The 21,574-nt window shown below is 46.7% G+C and overlaps 1 protein-coding gene across 2 annotated transcripts in view; it reads right to left on the bottom strand.

The window, feature by feature from the left end:
• TSPAN18 (tetraspanin 18) overlaps positions 1-21,574 on the bottom strand; it is a 228,637-nt gene that overhangs the window by 60,296 nt on the left and 146,767 nt on the right. Inside the window, exon 2 of one of the 2 annotated variants that reach the window (XM_021009835.2) lies at positions 19,594-19,713. The gene's annotated coding sequence lies outside the window, so the exon portion shown is untranslated. Of the gene's footprint in view, positions 1-905; positions 1,000-19,593; positions 19,714-21,574 lie in introns of those variants that run through there. The other variant, XM_021009836.2, reaches the window with a different exon arrangement.

Below are 21,574 nucleotides of genomic sequence, written 5' to 3'. Positions count from 1 at the left end.
CACTGATAGGCTGTGTGCCATATTCCCAAACTGGACTGATTAAGAAACCACTACACCTTTAAATCAGAACGATAAAATTACCCTGCATTGACTGAGCAAGCCTAAAGACTAGACTTTTCAGGTGCTCCTTGCTTAGCTGGAGGGGGGCGGGGGCGGGGGCGGGATGCTTCATAGCAAAAGGCCCTGAAGGCATTAGCAGACTCCTTCCCACCAGAGGGCCCAAGGAGCAAGTAGAGCATTATTTTACTCTCCCATGCTCTCCCCATTCTATTTCTAGTCCTTTCCCCCTCCCTTTCTCTCCTCTTTCTTTCCTCCCTCTTCCTCTTTCTTCCCTCCCCTCTCCCCTCTCCCCTCTCTTCTCCCTTCTTTTCCTCTCATCTCTCTTATATTTCTCTTCCCTGTCTCCCCTATTTCTCTTCCCCTCTCCTTTTTTCCCTCTGTCTTTCCTCTCTTCTCCCTTCTTTTCCTCCCTCTTCTCTCCTCTTCTCCTATTTCTTTTCTCTTTCTCTATCTCCTTTTTCTCTTCCCCTTCCATCTTCTCTTTTCTCTTTCTTCCCTTTCTCCCTTCTTCCTCTTTCTTCCCCCATTTATTATCTTCCCTTCCCTTTTCATCTTGTCCTCCTCTTTCTCTCCCCACATCATTGTTTTCTTCTTCCCCCTCTCTCCTCCTCCTCACTCTCATCTCTTCCCTTCCTCTATCTCCTTTTTTCCTCTCTATACCTCACCATTTCTTTTTTTTTTTCTTGCTGTCCTTTCCTCTTTCTACCCCAGCCTCCTTCTCTTACCTTCCTCCAAGGCAGAGAATGCCTATCTTTCTTACTCAGTTCTGGGGTTGAAGGGGTTGCCAAACGACCTGCAGTTGCATAGGATTTATGAGGCCTCAAGGCCTCAGGCCAATAACCCACCATTTCCTCTGTGCTGCTCTTAGGACCCGAGGGACTCTGCTGCTGAGGGCCTGGCCAGATGTAAGGCTAAGGTGGACCCCAGAGCTGAGTTACAGGAAGGCAGATGTGGGTTCAGCTACAATCAGGAAGGACTTCCTAACCGTCAGAGCTTTCCAAAAATGGAGCGGGCCGCTGTGGGAGGAAGTGAGCGCCCGGTAAGTGAATCTCTTCAAGCTGCATGTCAAAGGATATTCCAGAAGGGCCTTCCTGCTTCTGTCAAGGGGCTTCCAGAACCACTGTGCCTTAGGGTTGGAAGAGATTTCAGAATCCCCTAGTTTAACCCCTAAGCACCCCCTCTATACCTTCTCCAACACGTGGGTATTTGCCTTTCTCTTAAAGATATCCCCTGAGGGGGATCCCCAACACAGCCCTTTAAGACAGCTTGGATGGTTAGGAAGATTTGCCTTATATCAAGATGGAGTCTGCCTCCCTCTGCCTTCCACCCACTGCTCTTGCTTCTAGTCTCTGGAGTCAAGTAGCCTCAGTTTAATTCACCATTCTACATGACAGAAAACCCTAAGAGTAGTCAGGTTTATAGAGCTAAAGCTAAGATGAACTTCTGAGGCTATCCATTCCCCCCCATTTTACAGATAAGGAAACAGGTCTGAGTGACTTGCCCAAGGTCACACAGTTGGTAATGATCAGAGATAGGCCTTGAACCACCCCATGTCTGCTGACTCCAGAGTCTGTGCTTTCTACAGCCATCATGTCCCTCTTAGCCTCCCTTTCTCCAGGCTAAATATTCCCAATTTCTTCAATAAATTCTCATATACATACATACATGCCCACACATACATACATACATACTTTCACATACAAACATACATACATAAATACATACATCATAAAATGTCAGAACTGAAAGGGACCTTAGAACATAGGACAAGGAATGTGAGAGCCAAAAAGAAAGTACGTGGACCACAAGATGTCAGAGTTGGAAATCCCTTAGACCATAGGATATCAGAACTAAGAAAGAGCTTAGAAATAATCTAGAACTTGTCCCCAACACATATAAATACATCATTTTACAGATGGGGAAACTGAGGTCTCCAAGAAGTGAAATAATTTGCTAGGTGGCACCATAGGTGCCAGAGCCCTGGGCCTGGAGTCAAGAAGACTCATCTTCCTGAGTTCAAATCCAGCCTCAGACACTTACTAGTTGTGTGACCCTGGACAAGTCATTTGATCCTGTTTACCTCAGTTTCCTCATGTGTAAAATGACCTGGAAAAGGAAATGGCAAACCATTCCAGTATTTTTGCCAAGATGACCCCAAATGGGGTCACGAAGAGTAGGACACAACTGAAATGACTGAACAACAAAAATATGGAATGAATGTATTCTATATAATAATTAATACATAACATCATTATGTGACATGTAATTACGTTATGAGGTTGGATTGTGATACTATTGGGTTTACTTTTACAATATATAATAATTATTCCCATTTTACAGAGGAGACAGAGATAAAGGGACTTGCTCAGGGACTCACAGTGTCAAGAGCTGGTAACTGAAGAGGAGAATTGGATCATAGACTTAGAGATGGAAAAGACCTGTCTAATTTGACAGATAAAGAAACTGAGGCAAACAGAGGTCAAATGACTTGCCCAGGGTCAGACAGCTTATATGTCTGAGATGGGATCTGAGCTCAGGTCTTCTTGACTCCATGTCCAGTGACCTACAGTTTCTCTTGCCTCCAAATCCAGCCCCCTTTGTACTAAGCCCTGGCATCTCCTGGGGGAGCTTTCTTGAGACTTCCTTCAGCCCCTCACTACTCCCTCAGCCCCGGCACTATTTAGACCTAAGACTCTTGGCTAGATAAGAGGTAGCCTAGAGTAGAACAATGGCCCCTCCATCCAGACCCCTCCCCAGCCTACCCACCCCTATTCCACACTTGCTCTGGAGCAGCCCCGTCCTTGGTGGCTGTCACTGGCCTTTCCAGGGCATTGATGGAGATGAGAGGCTTTTTGGGGAGGCAGGCACAATGCTGCACTTTGTCAGTGGCTAGAAAGCCTTCTCTCAACCACAGCCTTCCAGTGGCAGGCAGTCTGGTCTGGCTGGTGACCTCACTGCCATCTTTAGTTAAAGAGACAGGGGGAAAAAGACAATGGGGCATAGAAATGGGGGAGGGGTGGAAAATTGCCTCTTGTAAATTGCAACCTTGCTCGCTCCCCTAAAAGCACCTGCAGAGCCTTTCTTGGGTCCCAGGGCGCTGGGAGCCACCTCCCTCTCTTCACCAGGGGTTTAGGGAAGCAGAGCAGGGCTGGTATCCAGGCAACGGGTTTGGGAAATGGATCTCAAAACCCACTCAATTCACATTAGTACAAGTTAGGGCAGATCTCCGTGCAGACCCCAGGAAGGTGGTTAATTTTCAGTTTTCCAGCATGAAATAAAACTAAATAAAATAAAAGCAAGCACCATTACTCTCTTTCTCTCCACAGGGATGTGTGTTGGGGGTGGGGGGATGTTTTCTTTCTAGCCTCTTCTTTTCATAGGGGCTTCTCTTGATCCCTTCTAAGCCCCATCAAAACTACTTCTATTACAGTGAATCTTCCTTTAATATTAGTTCTCCCCAATCAAGCATGTTCCCTCGGGGGTCGACTGTTTCTTTCTTGCACAGTTAGTATTGATTATGACATCACACATGTTAATTGAGCAATTACTCATTTATAAAACACTTCTTGAATAGGAATCCTGTGAGGGAGGTAGAAAAACCATCATTATCCTCATTTTATACACTGAGCCTTACAGAGGGGAAGGGAATGCCCTAAGGTCACATAGCTGATAGGTGGCAGAGCTGATCAGTCCTATTGACTTCATGTCTACTATATTTACTGATCTATAGGAATAACCCTCTGGTGGGGTAAACTATCATGTTGACAAGGGAGCATATGCCCAGTGCCTAGTACTTAATAGGTGCTTAATAAACGTTCAGTGATTGATTGAGGCAGCCCAGGTGTTAAAGTGGCTACAAGTGCCAGATTTGAGGTCCCAAAGACTTGAGTACAACTCCCATCTCAGACATTTACTAGCTGTGTGACCCTGGGCAAGTCACTTAGCCACTCTCAGACTAGCTTCCTCATCTATGAGATGAAGAGATGAATGATGACGTCTTTTTCCAGCTCCAGATCAATAATTCTAGGCAACAACCTTAGAGTCTTTCTGAGTTGCGACATAACATGGAGAGATTCACTGATTGCCCAGAATCACACAGTCAGTCTATGTCAGAGGGAGATTTGAATCCAAGTCTTTTATCTTCCAAGGTCAGCTCTCTAGCTGGCACATCATTCTGTTATATCTCTCATATAAGGAGAATAATGTTTGTACTCTCTGCCTCCCAGAGCTGTTGTAAAGAATGGACCTGTAACCACATGTATATGGAAATTCATTGGCATAGGGAACTCCTGAATGGGGACAGTCCCTTTACCCATCCAGTTCACCACCCGCTAGTCTAGCCCAGAGCACCTAGAAGCTGGGTGACTTGCCCAATGTCACACAGGATGCCTGAAAGGTAAGAGATGAGCCCAATTCTTCCTGACTCTGAGGCTGGCTCACTGTGGGCTCTACCACTGTTGCCCCATTCTTTTTGTCAATCTTAAAGCCCTGTGGAAAAGCATGTTACTGGTCACGTTTGCAAAGACTTTCCCCCACAAACAAACCTCGGAGGGAGAAAAGCAACTATTCTTCTGCTCATTTTGTAGATAAGGAAATAGAGGCCTGCACAGGCTCTCCAGGCTGACAAGCATCAGAGCTCCAATTTAAGCCCAGGTCTCCTGACTCCAAACCCACTGCTTGTTACATTGCCCTCTGTGGCCTGGCACAGAACTGGCAGTTATGTCTTAGATGCTCAGGCCTGTGTGTGATCTCATCTTCATGGGCACTTTATTCACTGGCATGCAGCTAAGTGCCCCCCCTCCATGTCTCTGTCTCCTTTGGGAAGTCTGCCCTCTTTTCCCCTTTTGGTGATGGGCATCATTATGATCTTTAGATGGGAGTATCCTACTTCTGTACCCTCTTGTTGAGATGCGAACACTCCTGGAAGGGGTACGAATGATACTATCATCGGCTGTTGATACCATAGCTTGAATTGGTTTGTCCTATGAGCCCGGCACATCAAAGCGCCTTGAGGGAAAAGGAAAGAGGATGATAGGTTTGGATTTGTGGGGGCTGTGGAGACAGAGGCTAGCAAACGTGAGACATTTGGAACACCGACTGGGAAGACAGGCGTCAGGTGACAGTTTCCCAAAGGATAGCTTCAGGGTGCTAGGAGGTGGCACCTGGTGGCAGGGGGCAGGGCAGCTTTCTGTTTCCCCATTTTATCTCTGGCTGGCGCCTGGGGGGAAATGGTAGTCAAGGAAAGGAAGTCAGTTCTGATTCACTTCAACGAGGCCATGAATACCGATGTCCAAATGGATCCCAGAAAGGCTCTGGAAGGGCAGAATTTGTCACATCAGCAAATGCCCTCAAAGAGTGGCCTGGAGGAAGAGAAGGGGGGACCAGCCTGACGCCATCACCACTTCTCATTTCTCATTCCTTGTGGCTGGAGCTCTGGCGTTCCCTTCTTCGTTTTCCCTTTCTTTCCCTCCTAACTGTGAGTAAATTAATCGAGCCAGCCTGCTCACATCATTTAAACACTGAGGTTACAAATTCAAACTCCCTGCCCTGGTTGGGGTGGGGTAGTGGAGTGGCAGTCGGGGGAAGGGGGGAGGGAGACAAAGTGGTTTAGGGAGTGAGAGTGAATCATTGATGCTGCCCAGATGCTGGGCTGGCTTCAGGCCACCTCCTCTGTGGATTGCTTTATGTCCAGTTGGGGCAGAGGAAAGCCCTAGACAGATGCTCCTAGTGCCTAGGAGAGCCCACAGGCAGAGTCAAGCAAGGCAGAGCCTGTCTTCTGGGAGCTGTGACCATATATAGCTCTGGGAATGAATCCTCAGGAGAAATCTTGGAGGAAAAAAAGCCACGGAAGGCCAGGGGACTGAGTGTGGGTCTTGTTTTCTAAGTGGGACATCACAGGACATGTAGCTAGGAGGGACATTGAGGGACAGAATGTAAAATGCTCAGACTGGAAGGATCCCTTAGCACACAGAATATCAGAGCCAGGAGGGACCTTGGAGCATATCATGTCACGGCTGAACAGGATCTGAGGACATAGAAGGTTAGAGCTGAAAGGGACCTTAGGAAAGATACAGAAGCCTCCCCTGACTCTCTCTCTCTCTCTCTCTCTCTCTCTCTCTCTCTCTCTCTCTCTCTCTCTCTCTCTCTCTCTCTCTCTCTCCCCCCTCCATATATATATATATATATGTATATATGTGTGTGTATGTATATCTATCTATCTATCTATCTATCTCTCTATCTATCTATCTATCTACCTACCTATCTATATCTCCCTATCTCCCCTATTAGATTGTAAGCTCCTTGAGGGCAGAGATGGTCTTCTTGCCTCTTTTTGTATCTCCAGTGTTTAGTATAGTGCCTGGCACATAGTAGGTACTTAATCAGTGTCTGTTGATTGAAAGGAACCTTAGAAATTATTCAGAACAACGGTTCCCAACCCAGGGTTCATGAACTTGTTTTACTAATATTTTGGCAACTGTATTTGAAGATAATTGCTTTCCTTTGTAACCCTATATTTTACTTTATGTATTTAAAATTATGGTGCTGGGAAGGGGTCCCTAGGCTTCCCCAGATAGCCCAAGGAGTTCAGGGCATACATAAAGATTCCCGATACATAACAATATTCTCATTTTATATGCTAGGGAACTGAGGCTCAGAGAGAGGTTAAGTGATTTGCCCAAGGTCACACAGCTATTAAGTGGCAAGGTCAGGGCCTGAACTCCAATCTACTGATTCCAGGTCTTTCTTCCTCTCCAAGAGGCTGCTTCTTAAAAGGCTGATTGGTCAATATAAGAACCCAAGAGAACTAGATTTGGAGCCAGGAAGACCAAGGTTCGAATTCCTCTTCAGACGCTAACTAGCTATTTGACTTTGGAGAAGCCTCTCTGAGACTCAGTTTGCCACTCTATAAAATGGGGGTGATAACCAAAACCTACTTCCCAGTGTTGTTGTAAGGCTCAAACAAGACTGTGTATGTGAAGCGCTTTGCGAACTTAAAGGGGTAAATAAATGTAAATTTTGATTGTCATCATTATTATTGTTATTACCCAAGACAAGTACGGCACAGATATGGAGTCCTACAAGAATGTGGCTGACTTCAAGGACAGCTTGTCAACAAAGCCAGCTGCTTCTACTGAAAATCGTTTAAAAAACTAAAACTGAGTATGTCATTCTACTATATTCTATTATTATATCAATTTTCTAACAGAGAGCACACATAAGCAAGTGCTAACCAGTCCTTGGGTGGAGCCCCAGCTGGCAGCAAAACAAGAAATAGGTGAAGAGAGGATGAAGAGGAGGTGGGAATGACCACTTTTTATATTAATAGAAAGGAGAAGCAATGTGACTTAGGACTGGATTTGAAGTCAGGAGGATGTGAGCTCGAATTTCACCAAGGATACTCACTTACTGAGTGACTATAAACATGTTACTATTTGAAAAAGCCTCCGTTTCCTCTTCTGTGAAAGAGAGATAGATACCTGTAGGGCCTTGCTCACAGAGTTATTATGAGGCCCAAGTGAGATAGCATATGAAGCCCTTTGCAAGTCTTAAAATTCCCTACAAACTTAATTTCTTATTTTAATAAGATTGTTGAAGCTCAAAGATAAAGGGAGATTCAGATATCACCTAGTCCAACCCAACTGTGGAGTAGGATTCCCTTCTCTACAACATCCTCCATGAGTAGTCAGTTCAGCCTGGATGTGAACATCTCTAGGGATGGGAAGTCATTACCTTACCATGCAATCAATCCAACTCTAATTGGAGGGTTTTGTTCAGACTTCCTCCCTTATATTAAGCTGAACTTGGCCTGCCTGTCACTTTTACCCTCACCCTTACCCTAATAATGAGGTTGTAGTGAGATGGAAGGGTGTGGGAAAAATGGTTCTGGTCTTAGGGTCAGACCTGTGCTGATGCCTAACTATGAGGCCACATAGTGAGACAAGTTGCTTCAGGTTTCTGGGTCTTACCTGTAGAATAAGAGAGTCTGGCTAGATGATTCCTAAGGTTCCTCCCAGCTCTGACATTCAGTGTTCTAAGGTCCCTTCCAGCTCTGACATTCTGTATTCTAAGGTCTCCTCCAGCTCTGACATTCTCTGTTCTAAGGTCTCCTCCAGCCTTGACATTCTATATTCTAAGGTCCCTTCCAGCTCTGGACACTGTATGCTCTAAGGTCCCATCCAGTTCTGACATTCTGTGTTCTAAAGCTCCTTCCAGCTCTGACAGGCTGAAATTCCACACTGGTCTGCATCCTCCATAGTTCCTAGCTCAGTGCTAAGTGCAGTGTATACAGCTGGTGCTCCATAAATCTTTACCAATTAACATAAGAGGCTGATGTGGTGAAACAGTAAGGCCTGGGGAACAGCTAGTCCAAGGCCCATCCCTGCTATTTGTCCCCTTCCCCTATGTCTGCAGCAAAAGAAAATGAGTATAATGCAGAGGAGCCTCAATTCCGGGCCAAAGACTTGGGTTTGAATGCAGGTCCTGCTACGACTACTTATGTGACTTGAAGCGAATCCCTTCTTTGGGTCTTGGTCTCCTCAACTGCAGAACAGGGAGCTTGGAGCAGTTGGACCCGTGACCCCTACAGTCGCTGCATCTGTGCCTCTGAATCTATGGTCTCTGATCTTTACAGTCCCTGCTGAAGCCCACATCTGGAGGGGCCAGCATCACCAGGACCAGCCATCAACACCAGGGCTGTGAGGCCAGCTGGCTCAGGCCTCCCCTCTGCATTCCCTCTGCAAACCACAAACCACTTCTGATTACTGGTTACAGCTAAACTTGATACTTTAATACCCACTGTGCGAGGGCTGGGCCGCATCAGGAAGCCAAGGGGAAGGCCTGGCATTTGGTAAGTCTGGGCAGCCGTAACTCAATTCTGAATCTAAATAGCAGGCCGACGGATCCCACTGTTTGGGTCTCAGGACATCCAGAATCACAGGCACTAGAGCTGAAAGAGAACTCAGAAGGCACTGACTGCAGCTCTGACGTCTTGCTGCTCAAGGCCCAGAGAGGGATAGAAGAGACATAGGGACAAAACCTGCCATGTGAAGTTAGGCCCCCAGATTTCAGAACCTATACTCCCACCTCATTCTCCCCACCCATCCCCTGCTTTGGTCATCTGTTCTCTGGGTTTTCCCTGCCCCACCCAATCACAGAATATCTGTGTCCTTTGGTACAGGAGTACATGCGAGAGAAGCCTCTCTCCAGGAGTCAGGCAGTCCTGTGGATGGAGCATTGGGCCTAGAGTCAAGAGACTGGAGTTCAAGCCCACCCTCAGATGCTTAGGAGCTGTGTGACCTTGGGAGAGTCACATCCTCTGTCTGCCTCAGTTTCCTCATCCGTAGAATGAGGATCATCATGGCACCTCCCTTGTGAGGATCAAATGGGATCATATTTGTAGAGCATTTATCACAGTGCTTGGCACACAGTAGGAAGTTAAGAAATGTGTGTATCCCCCCCCCCCAACTAGTCTCTGCTTGAGGGCAGCTAGGTAGCGAAATGGATAGAGTGTTGGGCCTGGAGTAGGAAAGACTCATCTTCCTGAATTCAAATCTGGCCTCAGACACTTATTATCTTTGTGACTCCAGGCAAGTCACTTAACCCTGTTTGCCTCAGTTTCCTCATCTGTAAAATGAAGTGAAAAAGGAAATGGCAAACCACTCTAGGATCTTGGCCAAGAAAACCCCAAATGGGGTCATGGAGAGTCAGACTCGACTGAAACAGCTGAACAGCAACAAAATGAGACCCCCCTCTGAAAGAGAACAGGGTCAGGGAGCTGGAGGCCATGCCATACAAGGAGCAGTTAAGGTCTGGAGGAGAGAAGGTACAGGAGGGGAGGTTATCTCCCTCCCCCATAGCCCCATGTGTCCTTATCTACCTCTTACTCTGGGCATAGTAATTCAATGATACCCCTGCTATTAGAAAAGACCATAGATCATAGATTTCAAGGGGAAGGGGCCTTGAAAGCCATCGATTCCAATCTCTTCATTTTACAGATGAGGAAACTGAGGCACAGAGGGGTTAAGTGACTTGCCTAGGTCACATAGCTAAGAAGCGTTGAGACTAGGTCTGAACCCAGGTCTCCAGTGCCCTACCTTCCATGCCACACTGCCTCTCAAAGGTATGACAATGGCCTGCCTGCCCTATAGATCAGCTTACTATCACTGCAACTCCCCAGACCCAAACTCTCTGCCCTGGCTGCCACTTTTCTGTTACTTCTCCCTAGAAGCAGCCACGTTCCTTGAGGACAGACGCTACCTCACACAGCTGTGGTCTTCATGCTTAGCTCACAGCTTGGCACACAGTGCTTAATAAATTTTTTTTTTCTTTCATCAATTGATTAATTCGAATGTCTCTCTCTCCGTAATGCCTCTGCTATCAGAGGAATGCCTGCCTGGGTTACTGCAGTGACTTCCCAGCTGGCCTCTCAGCCTCCAGCTTGTCCCTGGCTCCAGTCCATACTACACATGGCTACTGGACCAGCCTTCTGAAATCTCTCTCATCACTTACAAGCTCCTAATTACTATTTCCCTGATCCAAGCATGATTCACTCACTGCAATGACATCAATTCAATTTAATCCTACAAGTATTTGTCACGTACCTGCCCCTAACCACTGGAAAGCATTGAGAGCTCTTGGCCCGTGGAATTCTCAAAGGAGTCATCAGCCTGTGAGCATCCCTAACCTTCGGCTTTATGTAGCAGGGTCAGATCAGGTTCATCTGAAGGAGTCCAGAGGTCCCTCTAGGCCTGCCCCTCTTCCTCAAGTTGCCTCCCTCCACCCAGACGGCAACTGGTACAGGATGAAATCGGACACCCAGTACGGTCAGAAAATCCCCAAAGCTCAAGCTGGGAGAGCCCCTCAGAAATGGTCGCCACTAATATGGAAATGTTTTACCTAATTGTACATGTATAACCTGTATCAGATTGCTCACTGTCTCAGGGAGGAGGGAGGGGAGAGAGGGAGGTGGAAGGGAGGGAAGAAAGGGGAGGGGAGGGAGAGAGAGAATTTAGAACTCAAAACTTCAAATAAAAATGTTTAAAAAATAGAAAAAAAAAGAAGTGACCATCGGCTTTTTCTAGAAGACCACCTGGGAGTGGCAGGCTGCTACTTGCCAAGGCAGCCCTTCCCCTTTTAGCCAGCTCCAGTTCTTAGGACAGGGCTGCTAGGTGGTGCTACAGTGGATAGAGCTTCGGACCTGGAGTCAGGATGACCCGAGTTCACACCAGGCCTCAGATACTTACAAGCTGCGTGACCTTGTGCAAGTCACTGTTTGCCTCATTTTCCTCATAAGTAAGATGGCTGGAGAAGGAAATGGCAAACCGCTCCAGTATCTTTGCCATCGTTGTCATTAAGTCATTTCAGTCATGTCCAACTCTTCATGAGGTCTTCTTGCCAAACGGGGTGATGAAGAGTTGGCCACCACTGAATAGCAGCAGTTCTTAGGGCAGTTTTCATTGGGTGGAGCCAAACCTGCCTCTGACGCTCCTCCTCCAGCTCTCCCCTTCCCTCCCCACATCGTCTTTGTTCTGCCGTCGGGGACAATCAGAACGAAGCCTTCTTCCCCCTGCAGCCTTTCATATCCTTACAGGAAAGCAGTACAGAAGGAGCATAGAAGCGTGTAGTGTCCAGCAGATGGAGAACGCTAGACCTGGAATGAGGGAGTTCTGGGCAGAGATCGTACCCCAGAACCAGACAAACCACGCTAGGAATCAGTTGTCCTTATCTATGAAGCAAGGCTGCTGCATTCAGTGACCTCTCAAACCCTGAATCTGAGACCCCGTAATCCTGCTGTACTCAGTCAACAACGCTGAGTTCAATCCTGATAGTTCAGCCTCTGTCCCACATGGCTGCCTTTTCAATATTTACAGGCAGCTGGCTTAGGAGGAGTATGGAGTTAGTGTGGTGGAATAACAAAGTTTTGGACCTGGAGTCAGAAAGACCTAGGTTCAAATACTGCCTCTGATACTAGCTCTGTGACCCTGGGCAAGTCACTTAACCCCTGTCTGCCTCAGTTTCCTCCTCTGGAGAATGGGGACAATAACTGCTTTGCAGGTAACTCCCCAGGATTAGAATTGTAGATTTCGAGCAGGAAGGGATCTCTGAGGCCATTTAATTCAATCCCCTCATTTTTTTTTGTTTTTTGTTTTGGCCAGGCAATTGGGGTTAAATGACTTGCCCAGAGTCACACAGCTAGTAAGTGTTATGTGTCTAAGGCTGGATTTGAACTCAGGTCCACCATGTCACCTAGCTGCCCCTCAATCCCCTAATTTTTCAGATGAGAAACCTGAAGCCCAGAAAGGTTTTGCTTTGCCTCTGGTCACACATGTGGTAAGCATCAGTGGTGAGATTTGAACCCAGGGCCTTGGACCCCAGAGACTTAGCTTTTTCTTTTTTGAAAGCAATTGGGGTTAAATGACTTGCCCAGGGTCACACAGCTTAGTAAGTTTGAGGTTAGATTTGAACTCAGGTCCTCTTGACTTCAGGGCTGGTGCTCTATTCACTGCAACATTGCCCCTATACCCAAGTTAAAAAAAAACCACAAAAATAAAATAAAACAAAAACAATTCCTTGCCTACTTACTATGAAAAGGTTCTATTCACACCAAGGTGTCTGGAACATTAATTCTCACTGAGGACAAAGACACCCCGAAGGACACATTAATTCCACTCCAGTTCCTAGACATTCTGTTAGCTCACTGGCTGGGTAGATAAACTGAGCACATACCAGTCCCCTCCTAGGAGGATACCCAGTGTGTTCATCCTCTTTCTTTACACACACACACACACACACACACACACACACACACACACACATCCATGTATATTTTCATTGGCTCTGACCCACTCCTGGGATCCAGCAAAGAGTGACCCACAAGTACTCTAATACAAACTAATCATGGAAATCATTATTTATACTTTGAATGATAGATCTTCATCTCATTAGTCAACCACTGGGGACCTTGGCAGAAGTATTCATGTCACAGACCCCATCAAGAGCCTTCTGAGGCTGCAAAGCCTACAGAACACCTGACCACCAGTAATTAGCGGGCAGCCCTGTCGCCACAGCTGGCCCTGCAGACGTCCCCTCTGACAGCAGAGGACTCAGAGAAGTCATGCTGGGCAGCTTTCTCGGGATGTGTGCTGACTGCAAATGCTGCTCTGCCTTTGGGAGATTCTCAGACAGTCACACTCTGGATTCCGGTGTGGAGATGAGCTACCCAAAAGCAAGAGGAGAAATACAGCAGCCCTTGTTTTGCATGTGTGAGACTGAGCTCATTGTGAAGGGGACATGGAGGGCGCACATGAACACCTGACCTGTTTGACTGAATGGGGCAAGTGCCCCAGAGGCACACGTGCGGGCAGGTACTGACTCCAAGGGCACTTAGGTGCTGGCTTCTTGGAGGCATTAGTGTGCAAGGGGGTTCCCTACAGCAAACAAGCCACTGGGCGACAAGGAAGGCAGCCAGGCTTCCAGTCACATCTAGCAGAGAGGTGTATGACAGATAGTCTCTCACTCCAGTATTTTAGAGGTGGAAGGGACCTTGGAACAGAGCATGAAGGAGGCAGAAGGAACTTAGAACACAGAATGGCAGAGAAAAACGATCTTTGAACAAAAAGAGAGGCAGCATGGTACACTGAATATGGTCCTGGACTTGGGGTCAGAGAGACATGAGTCCAACACTTACTAGTAAATCGCTTACCCTTTAATTGTCTCAGTTTCCTCATCTGTAAAAGTGAAGGTATTGCACTAGACAGTTTCTGGTGTCCCTATCAGCTCTAGATCTATGACCCTGAGAGTGCATGGAATGCTAAAACTGGGAAGGTCCTTAGAACATAGAATGTCAGAATGGGAAAACTGACCACTGTAAAGGTTAGGTGACTTGCTAAAGGTCAGACAGAACATAGCAGGGCCAGGACTAGAGCCTCAGTCTCTGAATTCACTTTCCTCATTACAAGCCATTGAAGTAGAAAGTTTGCATGTTAGCCCCATTTTACAGATGAGGAAACTGAGGACTGGAAAGGTTAAGTGACTTACCTATGGTCACAGAGCTAGACAGTGGCAGGGTTGGGTTTGGATTCAGTTATTCTGACTTAAAGCTTCTATTCCCTTGATGCAATGCCATGCTGCCTACATCATCCTCCCTTTCTCCAACTCTCCAGCATGACTTCCTTCCTGGAGGTACACACTCTCTGGGCCTGCTTTCACTGCAGAATGGTGATGGGGGGGTGGCCAGTGCTTGGATAATACCTCTAGGTGGGTTCAATCAAGCTGGATTTGATGAAGTTTCAGCCCAGATAAAGGAAGGTGCTGGGCTCTTATCTGCAACTGGACCCTGGCTCCTTTGAAGACAGAAAGAATACCCCTGAGAGCCCCCTTAGGGGCTCAAAGGCCAAATTCTATAAGAAAATGTTCCTGATTGCCCCTAGCTGCTGGTGCCTTTTACTTTGTATGCAGGGGGTAGCAGAAAGGGCATTGAACTTAGAATTAGAAGCCCTAGCTACAAGCCTGTGATTTGGGTAAGCCTCTTCACTTCTCTGAGACTCAGTTTCCCTGCCAATAAAATGGAGATTACAATCTTTAGCCTCCTTCATAGGGGTCTTTTGAGGGAAGCTCTTCATAAAGCCTAGTGTGCTAGGGAATTTTGCATTATCATGATCAATTTTGCTGTTTCCAAGGATGCTGGTTCTGGGTTCCAGTTCCAGTCTGGCTGCTACTAGTTGGGCAACTGAATCCCTCAGTTTCCCTATCTGTAAAACAAGGTGAGTGGGGTAGAATTAGATGATCTCTTAAGGCATCTTCTGAATCCTAGGCCACTCAGCAGTCTGGAAGCATCCTGAACTTAGGAAGCAGCGTTTCTGGGGCCTTGGCCCTAGCCCAACACTGGTAAACCCCCAGAGCAGGCTTCCTGCTGATGTCAACGTTTTTACGAGCGGGAAGTGAAGGGAGCATGAACATAGCAGGGGAAACAGTGATGCATGTGATTACACCCAGAGAGCTTATTGGAAACATTTGCCTCGCATACAGCCCCAGCCTTTCTCCTGGTACATCATTTAGACGCTGACCTCAGGGCCTTTCTTAGCTCTGTCCTTTGTCCAGATGCTAACTCAGCACGGCAGAGCAACCACCTGCCTCTAGCTTGCTTTAGCTCACTCTTACTCCTGCCTTTGGCCAGGACAGATATGGAGAAGCCAGCTTTAGGAGGCAGCCTCAGGCATACAGAAAAAAATCCTGGACCTGGAATGAGAAGTCCTGGGTTCTGGTCCACACTCCACCACTTTCTAGCTGTGAGGCCCTGGACAAGTCATTTCATCCCTCTGAGCCTCACTTTCCTCATCTGTAAAATGGGCACAAGATTTGGGTTGCCAAATGAAGAAAAGTGCTTATAAACCTGAAGGTGCCACAGGGAAAAGAGGGCTGTAAGATACTCTCTCTCTCTCTTCTTCCCCTGTGCCCATCTCTTAGGATCCCTTCTTTTTTCCAAGGCTCATCTCAAGTACCAACTTATACGAGAAGTCCATCCTCATCTTCCAAAGGGGTAGTACTCCCAATTATATTGTATTTGTATTGTACAAATATAATTACATTGTATTTGTACAATACAAATATAATTATGTTGTATCTGTACAACACAGTTGTACATAACATAGTTATAATTACATTGTATTTCTGCAATACAAATATAATTAATTTTTTGGTGTGTATGTTGTATATACCTATCAATATCCCTTCAGTCTCTCACCAATGTAATAATGATCACTGATTTATATGTAGTATATTTATATGCAATAATTTATATGTAATTTTATATGTATGTATTATGTGTGATTTATATGTAACAATTTTATATGGAATAATTTTTGCTACTGCTCAGTTGTTTCAGTAACATCTAACTCTTCATAACCCTGTTTGGGGTTTTCTTGGCAAAGACACTGGAGTGGTTTGCCATTTCCTCCTCCAGCTCATTTTACAGATGAGAAAACTGAGGCAAACCTGTTTAAGTGACTTGCCCACGGTCACCCTGCTAGTAAGTGTCTGAGGCCAAATTTGAACTCAGGTCTTCCTGACTCTAGGCTCAGCACTTTCTCCATGACACCACCTAGCAGCCCTCATATACAATGATAACACAGTTTAATACTAGCATAGAACATTCAAGTTTGCAAAGTACTTTCTTTACATATGTGGTTTCACTTGAGATTATAGCAAGCACAAGGACAGGGGCTAGTGTAGCTGCTTAATAAATGCTTATGATTAATTGACTCGGAGTCAGAAAAGCCCAGCTCCTTTCTGCCTGTGTGACCTTGGGTGTATCATTTACCATCCCCAGGTCTTGGTTTTCTTATCCATGAAATGAGACATTTGGACCAGATCACCTTTGAAGTGCCTTCCAGCGATAGTCTCATCTAGGTGTCAGAGTCTTCATTTGTCAAACGAGGGGCTGGACTAGAAGAGAATTTAAAGGCCTTTTCAGTGGAAAGAGAACTAAGTTTGGAGTCAGCAGGTGCAAGTTTGAATCTCAGCTCTGCCATTTGCTAGCTCTATGATCTTGCGTAAGTCACTGAACTTCTTTGGGCCTCAGCTTCGTCTGTTGTAAAATGAGGGGCTGGAAGAGAGGAGAATTAGAAGGTCCCTTCCAGTGAAAAGAATACTGAACTTGTCACAACTGTATCTTCTCTTGTCTGCTGACGTAAGCTTGGACATGTCACTTTATGTCCTTGGGCCTCTGTTTCCTCATCTGTAAAATAAGAGGGTTGGCCTGGATGGCCCCTGAGGTCACTTCCAGCTCCAGATTGGTGATTCTATGCAATGAGTGCAGAGGTAAATCCCTGGGTCTGATTGCAGTCCCTACTGGCCCAAGAGCCAGCTTTGGGGATGGGGCTGTGAGCAGAGCCTGGTGAATTCAGCCTTTTGCAGGGCTGACAGCAGCTGGCTTCTGCCTGCTGCTACAGGGCCCTGCCATGCCTACAGTATCCTGGAAGAGTGTAGGAAACTAGGGGTGGGGGGAATCTGGTGTGAGAAGGGAGGAAGTCACGGGGGCAGATGTTGCCAGATCAGCAGATGTTACTTCTCAGGCTCCACCATCTTTCCAAAAATAAAAAAAAAATCCCCAGACTCCATTCAGGACACAAATCAGTCAGGCAGTGAAAAGAAGCCTTGAACTAAGACAGAAATGTGGCTCCAGAGCACCTCTGGCCACAAAGGAAACCTGGTTTTCCTCTCTAAATTCACTCCATTTGTGTAACTCCCAAGGCCCAGATCCAGTGATGACCCACTCATGAGTACTGGTGTGAAGATCAGTTTTACAGATCATAGAAACTCATCTGAATCATGATACCTTGGTGGATTGGACGGCCCTTAACCCCAGATCATACGCTGGGGATCGGATGACATGAAAGGAAGACTTTTAAGCACTACACAGTCTCATATAGAGGAAAGATTGCCAGGTTTGAAGTCAAAGGTCTTGAGTTCAAATCCGGCCTCTGCCACTCATTCTCTGTGTGACTTTGGACAAGTGACTTTCCTCTCTAGGCCTTAGTTTCCTTATGTGTAGAATAAAGTGGTGGGACTAGCAGATCTCTATGGGTTCTCCAGCTTTGAATCTGGGGACCCTATGATGGCCTGGAGTGAATGAATCTGGGAAGAGGAGTGAGGAACAAAGGGGAGAAGGGCCAAGTTCTCCTTGTAGCTCCAGCTGGCACCAGTGAGCCCCTCCCGATGGATGCCTCCTGTCGCAGCCCAATGGTGGAGAGTGCCAGAGGATCTCAGCCGGCAAACAGAGGCTGGCCCCTGAGCGGCATATGGGTGGGCATGAGAGCCTTTCTATCAATGCCAGGAGAATGAATGGCTGCTCTATGCCCATTGGGGGAGGGGCTGAGGTAATGTGGGATGGGTGATGTGGGATGCCACCCCTGGGGCTTCTGGGGCCCAGCCAGCCTTCCCAGCTGTCTACGACGAATCCCAATGACCTCTTGTTTTCGATTTTCCCCTATAGATTTTAGATCTGGGATAGAATAGAATTTTTAAAGCCAACCCTTTCTTTTTTATCTCATACATAGCTCGATTTGATATTTGTTTGCATGTTGTCCTCCTCTTGGAATGTGAGTTCCTTAGAGGCTGGGACTGACTTTTGCCTTTCTTTATATCCCCAGCACTTAGCATCATGCCTGGCACGTAGTTGTTTCAGTTGTTTCTAACATTTAGTGAACCCATTTGAGGTTTTACTGGCAAAAATACTTGGCAAAGATATCCTTCTCCAGCTCATTTTACAGATGAGGAAACTGAGGCAAACAAGGTTCAGTGACTTGCCTAGGGTCACACAGCCAGTAAGTATCTGCGGCCAGGTTGAACTTAGGGAGACTAATCTTCCAGACCTCGCACTCTGTGCACCACGGTGCCATCTAACTCCCTGACTGGAACACAGCAGGTGCTTAATAAGTACTTATTGCCTAATTGACAAAAGAAGGAACCCAAGGTCCAGAATGCTTCATTGACTCGAGGAGAGTCACACAGCTAGGAAACAGCTGAAGTGGCATCCTAGCATCCCTGGACTGGGGACTCACGGTGGCCTTAGCAATCCCAATTCTCTCATTTGACAGATGGGGAGACCAAGTCTCAAAGAGAAGAAACAATTTGCTGAAGTTCCCAGAGGAAGTAAGGAGCGAAGATGGGATTTAAGCCCAAGGCTCCTCACTCCAGGTCAAGCTTGCTTTCTTCTGCACCAGTTGTTTGCTCCTCCCTGCAGGGCATATGGGAGGTCTGGGCAATGAGCTTGGACAGCCTGGTCCTGTAATATGCCATGCACACCATGGGGCACACAGGGGACCAAGCATTAGACTTGGAGGACCTGGGTTCAAATCTTGACTCTGCAGCTTACTACCTGTGTGATCTTGGCCAAATCACTCTCTCTGCCTCAGTTTCCTTATTGTCAATATGAGGGAGTTGGACCAGATGGCCTCGAAGGTACCTTCCAGCTCTGAATCTCTGATCCTGTAAGAATATTACCCTCAGTTCTCACAATACTGAGGTATCCAATAATATAAAGGAAAACCACCTTGAAAGACTTCAGCTCCATGAACAATAATGTTTAATCATGACTCGAATGACCTGACGAGGAGAATGCTTCCTACCTTTCAGCAGAGAGGCGGTGGTCACATAGGTACAGAATAAGGCATACATGGCCAGATGTGGTCAATGAGTTCAGTTATTTTACTTATCTGTACTTTCTTGTTCCAAAGGAGGATTCGATAAGGGTAGGAGGGAGTCTCTAAGTAGTGACTGTGATATAAGAAAAATATACATACATATTTTTGTGAGGCAATGGGGTTAAGCGAAGGAAAATATTTTTAAAGTAATTCAATGGGATACCTTTTGCAAAGTGAAGAATCACTTTTGTGAGTGTGTATTAGCTCTCTTAGTTGGAGTATCCTTGTAGGAGAATGTCAGATTTGTGGATCTGGCATATGATTTCTGGGCAAAACTCTAGCATTTTTACCAGGTCAAATCCCACAGAGTCAGACTGAGGTCCTTCCTTACCTCCACAGCCAGCGATGGACTCCAGGTGGAAGGTCAGCGCCTTCCCAGAAGTTCAGTTCAGGGACTATCGATCAAGATCTCTAACTACACCACTTCCCAGATCATCCAAAGCAAATTCACCTGTTGGGCACAAGCAAAGCCAACAATGACTCTTCCTCCAGACTGTAAATAGGACTCCCAATGTGGCTCCCCCCACCCAATCCCGGGTGTTTCCCAGTCCTTTTCATTGACTCTGAAATCTTTACCAAGTAGGATCATTGGTGACGTTGAGTGTGAAGACAAGAAAACACGGGGGGGGGGGGGGAAACAGCTATAAATATTGGAAAGGTCATCCCTTAAGTAGAATCCAGCCATGTTCTCCTTGGCTCCAGAGAGAAGAACCAGAAGCCTGGCTGGAGGTAAAGAAAAATATTCTAACAATTCTAACATCCCAAAGTGGGATGGGCTTCCTCTCATAGGAGTGAGTTCACCCGCATTCAGGATATTCAAGTAGCAGTTCCTCAGGTATTGTGTAGTGGGGACACGATCAGGTTCAGAATGAATCAGATGGCTGTTTCCAACTCAGATTCTAGAATTTAAACATTTGGGGAGTCTCTGACTCTTGCTCATTTCACCGGTTCTCCGTCGCTCATCCACTCTAGCTGCCCCATGTCTCCCCGCATCCTGGTTCTTGGTCCAATTCAGTTTCTGCCCTCCTCCTTCTCCCTCTATGCCTGATGTCATATCTTGGGTATGGGGAGGTGGGGGGAAGCTGTGCCTGACCCAGCAACTAAACCTATGGCATAGTGTTAGACACCCCTTATGTCAAAAAAAAGTCTCAGAGACAAAAATGACAGCTCCTCACTGACTAGCTGATCCTTCCCGACCCTCCAAGAGGCTGGGCAAGGGACTGGATCGGGGCACCTGGGGCTTCTCCTCTTCCCTTCTCTTTCTGCTTCTCCCTCCTGGGCTCTGATCCCTGCAGGGAAGGAGCCAGCCCCAGCCAGGGAAGTACTTGTTCCACTAGCCAGCAAAACGCAAATGTGATTAGCATGCCCAAGCTGGCGGGCGCTAATGTCACGCCAGACGGCACGGAATGAGGATCCTGTCGGGCAGATTGGGGGAAGTATCTCTTCCAGCTCCCAGCTCATCCCCCGGAGAAGTGTGATTTCAGGCTTTTTCTCCCAAAGAGCAAAATAAATAAATAAATAAATGAGTACAGGGAGTTAAGTAATAAAAGCTAAGACTGTGTTAACGCCACCGTGACTTACAGCTGTCACATCTTCCCCGGGCTAGTGCTCTCTGCTCTCTCCCTTTCTGTCTCCCTCCTCCTTCTCCCTCTTCCCTACCTCTCTCTCTCTCCCAATTTCTTTCTCTGTCTCTCTCTCTTATTTTCCTCTCTCTCTCTCTCTCTCTCTCTCTCTCTCTCTCTCTCTCTCTCTCTCATTCTCTCTCTGTCTCTGTCTCTCTCTGTCTCTTTCTGTCTCTAATTCTCTCTCTGTCTCTGTCTGATCCTGTCTATCTCGGTCTCTCTCTGTCTGTCTCTTATTTTCCTCTCTCTTTGTCATCACTCTGTGTGTGTGTGTGTGTGTGTGTGTGTGTGTCTCCCTCCCTCCCTCTCCCCCTCTTCAGCATTCATTGCTTCACCTGAAGGATCACAGAAGCATCGGTCTTAGGCCCTCAGAAGGGCTTTGCAGATTTCTTAGTCCAACCCCTTCATTTTACAGGGTAGGAAATTGAGGCTTAGAGAGGGGAAGCTGCTTGCCCAGGGTCACACAGCTAATAAGCAGCAGAATCAGGATTCAAACCCGGATGTCCTGACTCTTCCCACTTCTTCCCACTACCTCACATCAGTGTCCTAATATAGCATACAGAAAGCTGAATGGGTAGGTCATAGGAGCCAGAATCCTGGCTCTGCTCTCTCTTCCCTGTATCACAGTGGGTAAGTCATTTTTGCTCTCTAGGACTCAGTTTTCCCATCTGTGAAATGACAAGAGTTGAA

The sequence above is a fragment of the Phascolarctos cinereus genome, unplaced genomic scaffold (assembly GCF_003287225.1).
Source record: "Phascolarctos cinereus isolate Bilbo 61053 unplaced genomic scaffold, phaCin_HiC Scaffold_9;HRSCAF=440, whole genome shotgun sequence".
Taxonomy (NCBI): domain Eukaryota; kingdom Metazoa; phylum Chordata; class Mammalia; order Diprotodontia; family Phascolarctidae; genus Phascolarctos; species Phascolarctos cinereus.
The sequence above is the reverse complement of the archived record's forward strand: the minus strand, read 5'-3'. Positions and strand labels throughout refer to the sequence as shown.